The sequence below is a fragment of the Meles meles genome, chromosome 1 (assembly GCF_922984935.1).
Source record: "Meles meles chromosome 1, mMelMel3.1 paternal haplotype, whole genome shotgun sequence".
NCBI classification, from domain to species: Eukaryota; Metazoa; Chordata; class Mammalia; order Carnivora; family Mustelidae; genus Meles; species Meles meles.
In genome coordinates, this window is record NC_060066.1 from 66,454,565 (window position 1) to 66,470,049 (window position 15,485).

At 40.0% G+C, this 15,485-nt stretch overlaps 1 pseudogene; it reads left to right on the plus strand.

Moving 5' to 3' along the window:
• The first annotated feature begins 4,016 nt into the window (after window positions 1–4,016).
• The window catches only part of LOC123945001, an 88,917-nt pseudogene continuing 77,448 nt past the window's right edge, over window positions 4,017–15,485 (plus strand).

The window sequence follows — 15,485 nt, forward strand, 5'->3', positions numbered from 1 at the left end:
CAAAACAATAACAATAAAAACCTCCTGTTACTAGTAAGTGATTAAAACAAGCTAGAAGGATACGAGGCAAATATAAAAAGCCAATTGCTTTCTGCTATACTAGAAATGAATAATTAAAATTTGAAATAAAAAACACAAGACCATTTACTTGGTAAACCTCATGTCCACACAAAAACCTGCACACTAAAGTTTATAGCAGCTTCATTCTTATTTTTAGTACCAAAAATTATACTTAGGTATATTGTTAACAATGTATATGTAATAGCTATATGAGAAACATACTGAAACTCTGATGAAAGAAATCAATGAAGATCCAAATAAATGAAGAGATATTCTATGTTCATGGATAGAAATATTTCATATTGTAAGTACGTCAGTTCTTTCTAACTTGATATATAGATTCAACATAATTCCAAACAAAATTTCAGCAAGCTAACTTGTGAATATTGAAAAAAACTATTCTAAAGTTGATATGGAGAGGCAAAAGACCCAGAAAAGCCAATCCGATATGGCGAAGAACAAAGTCAGAGGAGTAACTTTAAGACATGGTATAAATCTAGAGTAATCAATACAGTGCGGTACTGGGGAAAGAATAGACAAATAGATCAAGGAAAGAGAATAAAGAGTCCAGAAAAAGACCCACACTAACATAATCAATTGATCTTTGAAAAAGGAGCAAAGGCGATTTAATGGAGAAAGGATAGTCTTTTCATCAAATCATGCAGGAACAACTGGACAACCAATGCAAAAAACAAACCAAAAAACCCCCACAAATCTAGGCAAAGACCTTACACTTCTCAAAAATATTAACTCATGGATCATGGGCCTGAATGTAAAATGCAAAGCTAAACATCTGAGAAGACAACCTAAGAGAAAATCTGGGTGACTTTGGGTGTGACAATGATAAAGCCAAACATTTTTTGGATAGAGTGCCAAAAATGTGATCTATGAAAGAAAATCTTGATAAGTTGGTCTTCATTAAAATCAAGATCTTCTCTGCCAAAAGACAACGTCAAAAGAATAAAAAGAGGAGCCACAGACTGGGAGAAAATATTTGCAAAAGACACATCTGATAAAAGGACCATTGTACAAGATATACAAATATCTCTTATAGCTCAGTAATAATAAAAAAACCTAATTAAAAATGGACGACCAAAGACCTTAACAGACAGATTATGAAAGAGGATATACAGATGACAAGTATGCATATGAAAAGATATTCAGTCTTGTATGGCACTAGGGAATTATAAAATAAAACAACAATAGGATGCAACTACATACCAATTAGAATGGCCGAAATCCAAAATCCTGATACTGCCAAAGGCTGGTGAGGATGTGGAACAACAAGAATGTTCATTCACTGCTGATGGGAATGAAAAATGATACAGTCTCTTCAGAACAGTTTGGCAGAAATACACTCTCATCTTGTGATCCAGCAGTCATACTCCTTGGTATTTACTCGAAGGAGCTGAAATGTTCTATCTGTATAAAACCTGCCCAATAATGTTCATAGTAGCTTTCTTCCCAATTGCCCAAACTTGGAAACATTCAAGATGTCCTTCAACAGGTAAGTTGATAAGCTGGTACATCCTGATAATGGAATTTTATTCAGTGATAAAAAGAAATGAGCTATCAAGCCATGAAAAGACATGGAGGAAACTTAAATGCAGATTTCTAAGTGGAAGAAGCCTGTCTGAAAATGTACATAATGTATGATTCCAATTATATGTCACTCTGTAAAAGACAAAACTACAGAGACAGTAAAAAGATCAGTAATTGCCAGGATGGGGAATGGAGAGAGGAGTAAATACATAGAGAGCAGGGCACTTTTAGAAATTATTTTCTGACCTATAATGGTGGATATATGTCATCCATTTTTAAAAAGATTTACTTATTTATTGAAGAGAAAGAGAGCAAAAGAGCAAGGTGGAAGGGGCAGAGAGAGAGAGAGAGAGGCAGAGAAGCAGACTCCCCTATTAGCACAGAGCCTGATGCAGGGCTCAATCTCTGCACCCTGAGATCATGACCTGAGCCAAAATCAAGCGTTCGACATTTAACAGACTAAGCCACCCAGGCACCCATATATCATACATCTGTTAAAACACACAGAATGTGCAACACAAGGAGTGGATTCTAATGTAAACTATAGATTTTCATTAAAAATAATTTATACACATTGGCTGATTAATTGTAACAAGTGTGCCACACTAATGCAAGATGTTCACAATAAGAAAATCTATGTTGGGAAGGTGGAATATAAGGGGGTTTATAGGAACTCTCTAGCCTAATACATTATATACCTGTTTTCAGTAAACTTGCTTTTCTGCTTTGGTAATGTGATTTTTTTTCCTGGATTTATTATCATATATTTCGTTCAGTTTTCCATGATTGGTTTAGGAATAGTGTATATGGATTTTAATTATGTGATTGCCACATTTCAGGTGAGATGAATGGTACTTCTTTGAGAATACAAGAAATGTAATATTTGTAGTTTCTTCTGGTCCCCTAAACAGGCTCATAATTCACAGACACAGTCATTTACATATACACCATTTTTCTCTAAGAAAATAAAAGGGTATCTATCTTGCCTTCCCCTGAAGAAATGATAGAGGAGAAGCAAAAGGCCACCTCTAAACAAAGACCATTTTTGTTTAGAGATAGAATGATTAAAGAGTTCCAGTGCAATTCATTCATTCATTTGATCAACAAATATATATTTAACAAGACTGTATGCCAGATTCTGGAGAAGCTGTGGTGACACTGTCTTTTCCTTCAAGATACTGTGGTCCTGTAAAGAATTCCGTCAATTGATCTGGCAATTACAATGAACATAACGGATGCTATGATAAGGAAGAAGGACTGTGCTATGGATCTTGGCACTTAAGAATTCTGAAAGTACTCCTGCATGGCTGGGGTTCATTTGCCAAGGTGGGAGTGGCATGAAATAAACCCTGAGAAGCTGGGTCATAAATGACATTTGCCTTTATCCTGAGGGATTTGAAGTAGATTCAAACCCTTCTTGTATTCCAGGAAAAACTCTCTTGACCTCTTCTCTTACTCTTGATGACCATGGATGCAGTTCCTCAAATGCCCTCACCAACTTCATACAGGAACAATCTAAGAGTGCCTCACCCTTCTTGCTTCCTGACTCCACTTTTATCTGTGCAAACCTCTAAGCTTTCATGCAAGGGCACCATGCAAGTACAAGGTCCTATGAATGCCTTATGGAGCAATCCTTGACCACCTGGGGATAGGAAATAATGATTAAATGCTTCCCTCTTTCTTCCCCCAGGATAGTTCTGAGCTGTATTTCAAAAGACTACTCAGAAGGTCCTGTAGAAGAGAGCATCTAGTTTCCCACTGGAATGGTCAACTCTATTTTGTATTCTTGTATTGGTTTTCCCTTTTTCTCTGTTTCACTCCTTCTTCCCTCACTCTCCCCCCACCCCCAGGATCACATTACCTATATATTATCTTCACGTTAGCTATTGTCTCCTCTCTGCTTTCTAAGGAATCCAGGATAAGACACACAGGCAATGACATGAAAGACATATAATTTTTATAAATTTCATATATTATATATAGATATTGATAATAATAAGATACTATTATATATAATATATTATATATCTCATGTACATTTATATATATTAGAATGAAAACCTTGGAGGACACAAGAGAGGGTGTTCATAGAGGCAAGGGTAGAAGTTTTTACGGGGATGAGAGAAATAAGGTATAGCTTGAGGTTTATGAGGTTGGAGAGGATTTTTAAAGGGAGCTAAGCAGGCAGATGGTATCATGTAAGAATGATATTCTTCTGAGATTAACCATAGACAAAAACTGGCTGCTTATTTTGCAGGCATGGCTGTGTAAGGGCATATTTAGCCAGAGTGGCTCCACCTTGGTTGAACAGCCATTTTGTTGTTTATGCAGTAAAATTAAACTGACCCTGCCCCCGCCCCCTCCCCCCTCCCACGGGAACTTACTTAAAAGCAAGTCCAGGAAACCAGTAAAATATGGTTGACCAGTTCCAGCTAACAGAGCCCAAATACAAGGGTCGGTCCGATCAGGTGGCAATAACAGAGCCCGAATTTAGGGATGAGTCGGTCAAGTGGAGACATCCAATCAGTGGAGTATGCATATTGTCTCCCTAGCTACCAAGGAGTGTGGGCCCTGCCTTTTGGGCAACTTTTGGGCGCCAATTCTGACTAAGGAGATAGACTAGTTCAAATAGCTACTATGGGGTGAACTGTAATTCAATTGGCCACCCATGTGTGACCTACCATGACTGCAGCTTTCTCTGTGTGTTGCAATCTCATTGGCCACCTGTGTGTGGCCATGCTCAACCACATGGCCTTTGCTTTATAAAAGTTAGTCTGTGAGGCTGGGGGGTGGCCGCCCTCTCTGTAAGAGGTGGCCCTGAATGGTTGGTTTGATTCTCGATGCTTGGCACGAAATAAAGCTTTGCTTGACTTTCGCTTTGTATCAGTCTCACTCCTTTGATTACGGACCTAACAGCTGTAGGTCAAGTTTCCATAATGAGGAAAGTGATTATCCATTACATGTTAGATTACGGCTGTGAGGATGATTTGGGTTTGATCAAGCTAGTGTAGAAAGGACCACACTTTTAAGAACTTGAGAGTCTTCCCAAAGGAATCCTATTCAAACATTTATTTAGTTTGCTATGCCATGAACATTGTATCTAAAATTAAAATATGGCTGTGAAACTAAATTTTGTCCTTTCAGGTAATACACATTCTAAAATCCTAAAGTAATAAGTATTTTTAGAATTATTTCTTGTCCAAGACTCCTAATTATGCTTTATACAGCTCCAACATACCTATATCTTTATACTAGTATAGTCTAGAATCATCTATTATAGGCTAGAGTAGTAAAGGAAATGCCAGAATCAATTTTACTTATGAATAAAAAAGTCTGACTCCTAGAATTCTCTGTTTAACAAGATGGCCGTGCAATGAAGTAATCTTTCTTTTTTTTAGCCAGTGCTATTGTCTTTTGATGACTTCCACATCAAATCTGATTTATTACTTCACCTGGGCAAACACCAGTACCGGAATGGCAGGCAAGCTAAAATGATCTCTATCAGAAATACAAGCTGGGAACTCTTTTTTTTTAGAGAGACCATCTTGGGTTCTTCTGTCCAGGAGTTGTTCTTCTCTAATTCTGACCAAAGAAAACCTACTGTGCATTGTACTTTGGCTCTTTGAACTGTATAATAACAGATTCTAACCCGAACAAGTTCATGCATATGAAATAAACTTAATGGCTGGGCTAGTTTACCACTTAGCCTTTTCTCACTATCTTCTTTTTTCCCATCCCCTTTTTATTGGATGCTTCAACCTCATTACTATTTCAGGGAAAAACTGGGTCTTGTCCATCATTTTTGTTGTCGCTTTCTTTTTCCTGGCAGACAGAGCTTAAAGTTTCAATAGAGGAAGTGGGGAGGGATACAACACGTTCAGAGTTTATGAAAGACCTTATTTACCATCAAAGTGAAGGTTTCCAGATATGAGGGCCCTCTTTTCTTATGCTCTCAAGTCTTTGATAAGGAATTAAGAACTCCTGCCAGGGCTACAGAAGACACTGAGAGGTGCCTGGCAGAAGGCACTACATGGTGTTCTGAAGCTGTTTATTAATTACAAATGGTATTGAGGAATAATACACCGAGGAACAGAAGAATGGGGAGAAACTGTTAATATCATAATAATTTCTATGGGCACTTTTGAGAGACAATTGGATGTGCACACTTGAATATTTTTCTGTTAACGTCCTTGCACTTTTTTATTTTTTCAAAGCATGCCTTGCAGCTTCCTTTTAACAGAATTACTTATATTTATAACACTCTCCTACTCAATTATAATTCCTTAAAATGGTGGCTCTCAAATATTAGCAGGGCTAAGAATAATATGAAAACCCGTCAAAAGAGTTTAGGGCTTGCATCTCTGAGATTCTCCTTCAATACATCTAGGATGAGGCCCAGAAATGTTTAACAAGCCTCCATGTAATGGTCTGTGAAATACCTTCAGAAATATTTGCCTAGAGATCAAGTCTCTGTGGTCCTCAGGCCATAGGTCCATGCAATGCATGTAGAGTTACTCAATACACACGTTTGTAGATTCAAGGCAAATGGTTTGGGTAGGTAAAACCCCACTGGAGATTCAAGCTCAATATATTACTCTCAGAGATAAGGCTGAAGCTCTAGTGGGTTGTATATAAACTAATTATTTTTGATAAAAGGATAATGGCATAAACAGCTCTCAAACTTGGGGGGGGCAATTGGTTAGAATATATATATATATATATATATATATATATATATATATATATGTATATATTTATCTATAAGAGTGCCTGAATGGAAAGCGTGATTTATTTACTCACTTTTTATATTGGAGAAGGGTGGATGTAAGGAGGAAATGCATTCATTCCTTGTGGTACATTGTGTAAAGGCTAAACCATGTTTGATTTTCCCATTCATTGCTGGATGTGTGTTTCCTTTGTCCTCCCTTGTTTCTTTTGTTTATTGTTTACTAGGGGTTATGAGATCTGCTCTTTAATGCCCCTCCTCCTTTGTTCTTCTGCCACAAGGTGTGAAGCCATTTGCTTATTTGTCCTTTGCTCAGAGCTACCTGTAGATAGGCATGCACAAAACAAAGGAAAATCATATCTTGTCCATCAGCTCCTCACACATTCAAAAGCTGTGCCCTTAATAAAAGAAGAATATTTCACTCCCTCTTTGCTCTTTGAGGGATGTAGGGATTCATCATGCTCTGAAAAGATATCTCTGATAATTATTTTAATGTAAGTAATGTGGAAAATATCTTTTATTTTTAGAGTTTTGCTAATGCTTTCAACTATTGGAAAAAATTAACATGCTACTTTCTTTCATCAAAACCATTCACTCTTCAGTATATTTAAATGTCATTAGTGTGGAGTGCTTCAAGTTCTAAGTAGGAATAAAATGACACCGAAAAATCAATGTGGATAATATAAAGACAAAAATATATATGGATTATTCTGCTTGGAATTGTAAATGTTCAGTGCTCATTAGCTTCTGATTCTGTTTCCAAGTGAGAAAAGGCAATAAACATACACATTACAATCAGGACATGCTCTGTGTTTCTCTCCTTTTTCAAATCCTAAGAATATATCTGTATCTCTATACCTTTACGTGTATCTACACATCTTTTGATAACCACTCAATAACAGCTTTAGACAAAGCTGCTCATTTAGTGACACTGTGTTAAATCATAGCACCTCTTAGAAACAAAATTGGCACAAGTATTTTTGCCTGTGATTAAATTCACATACTATCTTGCTATTGAAAAAAAGTCATAGGCATGCAAAGCACCCCTCCAAAACAGCACAGTGCAAAGGGGGATGCTTATTCTATCTGGAGTCTGTTTGTTTGGGCCAGGGCTGTCATTTTCCCATAGTGTCTTCATTTATTATGCTAACTGACTTTCCAAGGGCAGGCAGGAGGGTATCTGCTCTGTGAATTATTCTCGGTTGGGGGGCTTTTAAAAGCAAACCTATTTTGTGCCCAAACAAAACCAAAAATCAATGTGTTTCTTTTCAAAGATGGGAGGGTTAATACCATGGTTGTTTTGTTCCCATCCAGTTATGTAACCTTGGGAACTTGTTTCTTTGCTTTCAGGATTTGTACAAAACACATTAAAGCTAAACAATAGGCGGGAGTCATAGAAGCAACCCTGGAGCTGTGTCTTGGAGTTCCTCCTCCTGGGTTTGGGAATCTCCAATTAGTTTTATCTCAAGTGCTGACTCCGTGTGTGTGTGTGCGCGTGTGTGTGCTTAGTTAGCCGGCATGCAACACACTTCCCCAGGGTTGTTTCCTTTTTCCTGAGATTTGGCGAAGGGTAAAGTGTCGGAGTCACATGGATACAAAGCATTTGATGAATGTCCAAGTCACCGCTGTGGCTGTCGGAGCTGCCTCTCCTCCAGCCCCGGCCGCGTGAGGCCGGAGCCACGGGGCTCAGCCTACAGGTCCCGGGCAGGAGCCCTCTCCTTGTCTGCTCAGAGCCTCGCGCCTCCCGCGCCGGAGTTCCAGCTAGCGCACTCTACTCTCCCAACACCCCAGCCTCTCCCCGGCATGTAAAGTCGCCCATACCCCCTCCGACTTCTCAGAGGCAGCAACTTTCCCCTCTGGCCGGCGCGGGGCGGGGCACCAGTCGGCACCCGGCATAGCGCGCAGGACTGCAGCCCTGCGTCCCGCCGCCCACCTCGTGACCGACGAGAGCCGCGGGGATGCCAGCGCCGAGAGCGCCCAGGACCTGGAGAAACAGCTTCGCCTGCGCCTGTTGCATGCTCAGCGAGCTCCAGAAGACCGAGCGGGACTATGTGGGCACGCTGGAGTTCCTGGTGTTGGTGAGTGTGTCCCCGCGCGGCGAGGCAGGGAGTGGCGGGTGGCGCGGGGCGCGGATCCAGGAGAGGCCGCTGGAAGCGCGCGCGGCATTGTCTACTGGGGACGGGGTACTGCTCCCAGCGTCGCGGGACCATGAACCCGCGCACGGACACTATGCTCGCCCGCACGTGGACCCCGGGCGGGGCTGTTTCACGCCTGGACACGCAATGAGTTTGCCAGGGCCTTGGAGATAGGCGGGCTTGAAAAGTTAGCTCCAATGGGAGAAGGCTCTTGTCCCCGGAATCCCTGCTTACCCCATCTTTCCTCACTCTTTACCCCGTCCCCGGCTGCCTTATGTAATTTTTTTACCCTCTTCTCTTCCTCCCCTGGGATTTTAAGACTTTGGCTTGGTGATTAAAGTCAGTTTACCACATTCAGGCACATTTAGTTAAAAGAAAAAAAATCCTTGATTGCTTTAGAGCTTGAGTTCATTATTCAGATTAGATGGCAGCGAAGTCCCTTAGTTATAATAATCTTTGAAACATAGGATTCTGGCGGGGGCTAGAGAACTAGCAGCGGGGTTATGATCTCTAGCTGCTGTTGGCTATTAAAGCCACCTGTGGTGCTTACCGTGTTCTAGCTCTGCAGTCTCCTACCCCCATCCTCCATCCCGGGTTTAAATTTGTTCCCCGCTCAGCTTCTGGATTCTCTGTTCACACTGAGCCCAGGAGAGTAGTATAATAAAACTAGTGTCAAAAAACTTCAAGATTTCATAGAAAGAACTGGCAGGAACTTTGTTTCAAAGTTTCAGCTTGACGTATTGGAAGGCTGCTCTGGAAACGTTTCATTCATTTTAGAGCCAGAAGGGGCAAAACTGAGTGAAAGAAACTTCTGAGACATCACTCAGAAATTGAATTTTTTCTATTCATTGTTGCAAAGACAAAAGAGCATTGGCTCCTTTCCACCCAGATGCCTGGGAGAGCATAGGACTGAGGAGCTCTTAGCCTTTGCAATCTAACTCACATCTTCAAACCTTCTGCTCCTTCCACCTCCGTGTTGCGTGCCCTCGTGGTCCAAAGGGAAATGTTTCAAAGGCCAAAACTTTCCGCTCAGTGTTCTGTAAGATGTAAACTTTCTGCTTATAATTATGGTAGAGGAATTCACTTCTTTGCTATGTCAAGAAGGAGAGAACAATGTTTCAACACAGGTTGACTTCTGGTTGACTTCTCAAATTAAAATCAGTATACCTGAGCCCCTGGGGCCACATTCTTTGGAAATATTTAGATATTTGAGAATATATGTGTAATTGGTGATAAATTGGATTGTTGTACACTTCCATGCAGCAATGTTCTAAAAAGCATGTTTTTAAGATTTGACTTTTTTTTTACAAAGTTATTACAATATTATTGACTATATTCCCTATGTTGTATGTTTCTATGACATTTTATAATCAGAAGTGTGTACTTCTTAATCCTCTTCATCTATTTCACTTATCCTCCCACCCCCCTCCCTGCTGGCAACTGCTTGTTTGTTCTCTGTATTTATGAATCTGTTTTTCTTTGTTGTTGTTTGCTTGTTTTGTTTTTTAGATTCCACTGTAAATTAAATTATATGGTGTCTTTCTGTCTGACTTACTTCACTTGGCATACTACTATCTGTGTTGTCACAAATGGCCAGATTTAATGCTTTTTAATGTCTGAGTAATATTCCATTGTGAATTTCATATTCTATTCCATACGACATCTTCTAGATCAATTCATCTATAGATGGATGCATAAGTTGCTTACATACTGTAAATAATGCTGCAACAAACATAGGTGTACATATATCTTTTTGAGTTGATGTTTTCATTTTCCTCAGGCAAATGCCCAGAACTGGAGTTACGAATCATATGATACTTCTATTTTTAATTACTTGAGGAACTTCCATACTGTTTTCCAAAAGGGCCCCACAAATTTACATTACCACCAACAGTGCATGAGGGTTTCTTTTCCTCCATGTCTTTACCAGCACTTGTTATTTCTTGTTTTTTTTGATACTAGCCATTCTGACTGATGTGAGGTGGAGATTTGACTTTTAATAGCTTCAGATTTGCCTTTCATGAAACTTCATTGGTGACAAAGTTCTTTGACTTTTGAAAAATCTGAGCCACTTTTTAAACTGTATTAGTTACTTCTTTCTAGAGGTATATGAAAAAAGTACTGTGCAGAGTCCTGAATTGTAGAAATAGAGATCTAACCTAATCTACATCAAAAACTAATTTGTTGATCTTTATTTAATATATGCGTTTTTCCTCTAACCTTAGCACTTGATTATTAAAATTGAAAACTTATTGCTAGATAGAGTTGGGTAGGAAATTGTGGGAGGGGACACATGGGTGGCTCAGTTGGTTAAGCATCTGCCTTTGGCTCTGGTCATGATCCCAGGGTTCTGGGATTGAGCCCCACATTGGAGTCTTTGCTTAGCAGGGAGCCTGCTTCTCTCTCTGCCTGCTGCTTCCCCTGCTTATGATCTCTCTCTGACAAATAAATAAATAAAATCTTAAAAAAAAAAAAAGAAATTGTGGGAGGTATAAAGTAAATTAATTATATGTCCCTATTTACAAGTAGTTCATTTAATGATTTCATTCTTCTTATTTCATTCAGAAATTATTGACTCTTCCACTTTTATTTTTCTTTGTCCATTATTTTGTGCACGTACATCCAGTACTTATGCACAAACATGTTCACACACACAGAAACACACTAATTGGCCTGTCATCCTAAACAAAAGTTTACCCTGACTTCTTGTTAATCATAATCATTGAAAGCCTCAGATCTACTTGTAATACACTTTTAGATTTTTTCTGAGTATTTATTTTTTCATTATTATTTATAGTAACACTGACTATGCATGTATTATTACTTGTTCACCTTCTGTTGATGTAGTCAATCTAGTTCTAACTTTAACGTAAGGTAATAATATACCAAGCTTTAAAAATATTCAAACTCTTTGGCCTGGCAATTCTTTTTCTAGGAGTCCATCTTGAAGGACTGATCAGAAATGTAGACAAACCATAAAAGTGATTTTTAAAAAAAGTTAGCACTAGTATTAAATAAGGGGTACATTTGTTGTAAAAAATCTGGTAGTGCATTTCTAAGTCAAATGTAAATATTTGTTAGATTAGTCATTGTTTTAGATTTCTGTCATTGTTTCAGCCATTAACATGCAGGAAGGGTAACTCTTATTTTTATTATGAAGAGATAGAAAATGTATTTTTAGTTTTATCAAGAACATATTTTTGACTTACAAGCCCATAAATAATCAAACAAAATGGTATTTTTTCTCTTGATGAAATGATCATATGACCTGAAGGGGAAAACTTTTCATACTAAGATCTTTTATACTTCTTTTTCTTTTAAAGATTTTTTAAAAATTTTATTTGAGAGAGATAGAAAAAGAGCATGTGATCATGAACCAGGGGAGAGGCAGAGGGAGAAGGAAAAGGAGAAGCAGAGTCCCTGCTAAGGGGAGCCTGACTGGGGTTCTATTCTAGGACTCTGGGATTAAGACCTGAGCATTTAAGTCAGATGCTTAACTGACAGAGTCACCCAGGTACCCCTAAGATCTTTTATACTTCTAATTCCTTTCTGTTCTCATTTCCAACCCTTTCATTTTTTAAAGCGAGAACAACTTTCCCACCCCACAGATAGCTGGTATATAGAGTGATTCTCGCTTCCCATGGGATCTCTGGCTTCTTTTGTTTCTTACTAGCCCTTCTATCCTTTTGTATTCCCACTGGGCTTTCAGGGCTCCATTCCTTGAGGAAACTTCATAATCCTGTCCTCTCTGCTGTCCCCCCTACCCCATGCCAGGCTACAGTGCTCACTGCTTTGTAGTTTCTTCTTCCCTGCACCAAAGGAGGCTTATACATATATGTGTTTACTTTGGTCTCATTCTATTAGAATGTAAGCTTCTTGAGGACAGGCCGATATTTTACTTGTGTGTTTTTCCACAGAATTTTGTGCAGTGCTTGTGAAATCATAGGCCATACCAAGATCAGGATGTCTTCCCAGACCCATCTGAGTGAACAGAAGAAGGGCAGAGCAGGGCCAGCTTAATGGGTGTGCATGCTGTGCGCTTTGCTCTGGGCTTCGTACTCAGAAGGACCTGGAACTTGGTTTAGAGCTCTGATAACACTGTCTTGAAATTTGTGCTAGTTTTATCTTTGAACTTGTGTTTTACAAGTGAAGTCCATTGGGATAGTAGTGTGAGTAGAGCTAATATATATATGAAAGAAAGAGAAAAGCTTTATATTTTAATAGCTCTTTTTTTAAAGACTTTATTTGACAGAGAGAGACAATGAGAGAGGGAACACAAGCACAGGGAGAGGGAGAGGGAGAAGCAGGCTTCCTGCTGAGCAGGGAGCCCAATGCAGGGCTCAATCCCCTGACCCTGGGATCATGACCTGAGCTGAAGGCAGAGGCTTAACCAACTGAGCCACCCAGGTGCCCCTATTTCAGTATCTTTAATAACACATTTCCCCCTGCTTTTTGAGCAAAAGACCTCACACTTTTATTTTGCACTGGGCCTGGAAAATCTTGTCGACACATTTCACTCTGGCATTGTGGCCGGTTGGCTATGAAAAATTTTTGTCTAAAATGGGACACTTCTGAGGGTGAAAGGGAGTGTTATTAATAATTACACTGGGAAACAGATGTAACCCTGGAGTGTTCCTGGCAAATCAGAATGTGCTGTTCTTCCATTGCGGGCACATGAGTTACATGTCTTGTCATAAACAAAAGATTTTGAAGTTTGTTACCTGCCTAGGCGCTGACCTCAGATAGCCCAGAATCTGAGTCCTGTCTCTAATTTACTAGTTAACTTTGGACACATTCCTAAACCTTTCAAGCCCCATTTTCTTCATCTGTAAAATGGGGAACCAATAGCATTTCTCAAGGTTGCTGTAAGGATGAGATGATGGATGCTTTGGGCTCTGCCCAGTCCCTGACTTACAGGAGTGCCCTATATATGGTTACTGTTATTTCTTCTGATGCTACAGTTGCTACACAGAGGTACCCATACTGGTCAGCCTTAGTGTCTAATTTTTGCATGGGTGATATTCCTCTTTACACTTTCTGTCTCTGAGTCTCTTCTTTACTTCTTCCCCCAGTGTTTCCCCTTCTTTTCATGCAGTCCTTATTCCCATGATATTCTTATTTTTTAAAAGATTTTATTTATTTACTTGTCAGAGAGAGAGAGAGCGAGTGAGCGCACACACAAGCAGGGGGAGTGGTAGGCAGAGGGAGAAGCAGACTCCCTGTCGAGCAGGGAGCCCAGTGTGGGACTTGAACCCTGGAATCATGACCTGAGCCAAAGGCAGACACTTAACCAACTGAGCCACCCAGGTGTGCCCCATGATATTCTTATACATACTCTGTTGACTTAAGACTGCAAGAACACTTTGCAGTCTATAAAACAACAACCATAGTTAGTATGCCATTTTACAGTTTATAGTAAATAATTGCATATTTATTATCTGATTTGGGTTAATATATATGCCTCTTACTCTTTCAAATGGTGCTCCCTAGAGTTCCAGGGTTCTGTGGTTTGGCTTCAGGATTCTGTGGTTTGGCCCTCATAGAGGGTGAGCAGGAACTGAGTTGGATGGTTTCAGGCTTTCCACTCAATCTCTCCTAGCACAGCCCCACCTTCTTCTGATTTGTGCCTTTGCTAAAGCAGTTAGAAAGCCTCTTACCTAGATAGTAAACTCCAAGAGAACAGGAGTGGTGCATTTTTCTCTTAGGTACAGTTTTCTTGGCCTAAATATAGTGGTGTGTAAATAGGTACACAGGGAAACAAACAAATCAAACAAAAGCAAACACAAAGTTTGAATGAGTCCAAAAACAACTTCCTTCAGTCACGATCTAACTTTTTCCAGGCAAGGATAAACGAATTCAACACATTACCTTTAGGTTTGTGCTATCCCGGCTGAATTGTGTGATCGTCAAATTCATATGCTGCCATCCTAACCCTCAGTATACAAATAATTACAATGCCATGTGGGCGAGGCAATGATAGAGTAATAAGCAAAGTTGCATGGAGGCATTAAGGGGCCCCTTCAGTCCAGGGTCAAGGGAAGTTTTGGGAAAGAGGTGACGGATAGCTTCTGAGGGATGAGGAGAATATGCCAGACTGGGAAGACAGCTAACTATCCATCCAGAAAGAGCAGCGTGTTCCCTGTGATCTTCATATGACATTTTGGGGCTGCTGGCATGACGGTGCATAGGCGATGCTGACAATTCTTTGTTGACGGAGACTGATAAGTTCTACATGCTTTTTGGATACTTTTGGGTATTGGTAGGAGGTGAAGTAAGTTCAGTCTAGTTTGAGAAGGATTGTGTGTTTAAGAATTCTTTCTCCCTTTCTTTCTTTCTCTCTATTTTTATTATTTATTTGAGAGAGAGAATGAGAGAGGAAGAGAGAGAGAGAGTATGAGGAGGGGAGAAGCAGACTCCCTGTTGAGCAGGAAGCCCGATGCTGGACTCGATCCTGGGACTCCATGATCATGACCTGAGCTGAAGACAGTCTCTTAACAAGCTGAGCCACCCAGATGCCCCAAGAATTCTTTTTTTTTTTTTTTAAAGATTTTATTTATTTATTTGACAGAGAGAGATCACAAGTAGGTAGAGACGCAGGCAGAGAGAGAGGCAGAGAGAGAGGAGGAAGCAGGCTCCCCGCGGAGCAGAGAGCCCGATGCGGGGCTCGGTCCCAGGACCTTGAGATCATGACCTGAGCCAAAGGCAGCAGCTCAATCCACTGAGCCACCCAGGCGCCCCAAGAATTCTTTTTTTATTTTTATTTTTTAAGATTTTATTAATCTATGTAAAAGAGAGAGTGGGGGAGAGAACATGAGCAGGGGGAGGGACAGAGGGAGAAACAGACTCTCCACTGAGCATGACCTGAGCCAAAGGCAGACACAACTGAGTCACCCAGGCACCCCTAATTGAAGAATCCTGACTTTAACTAAAAGTAGTAGGAAATCAATTGTGAGGGGACACCTACTGTCCTGTTAGTAATAAACAAATTTGAGAGCTCCAAAGTTGGCACCGGAAAGGGATGT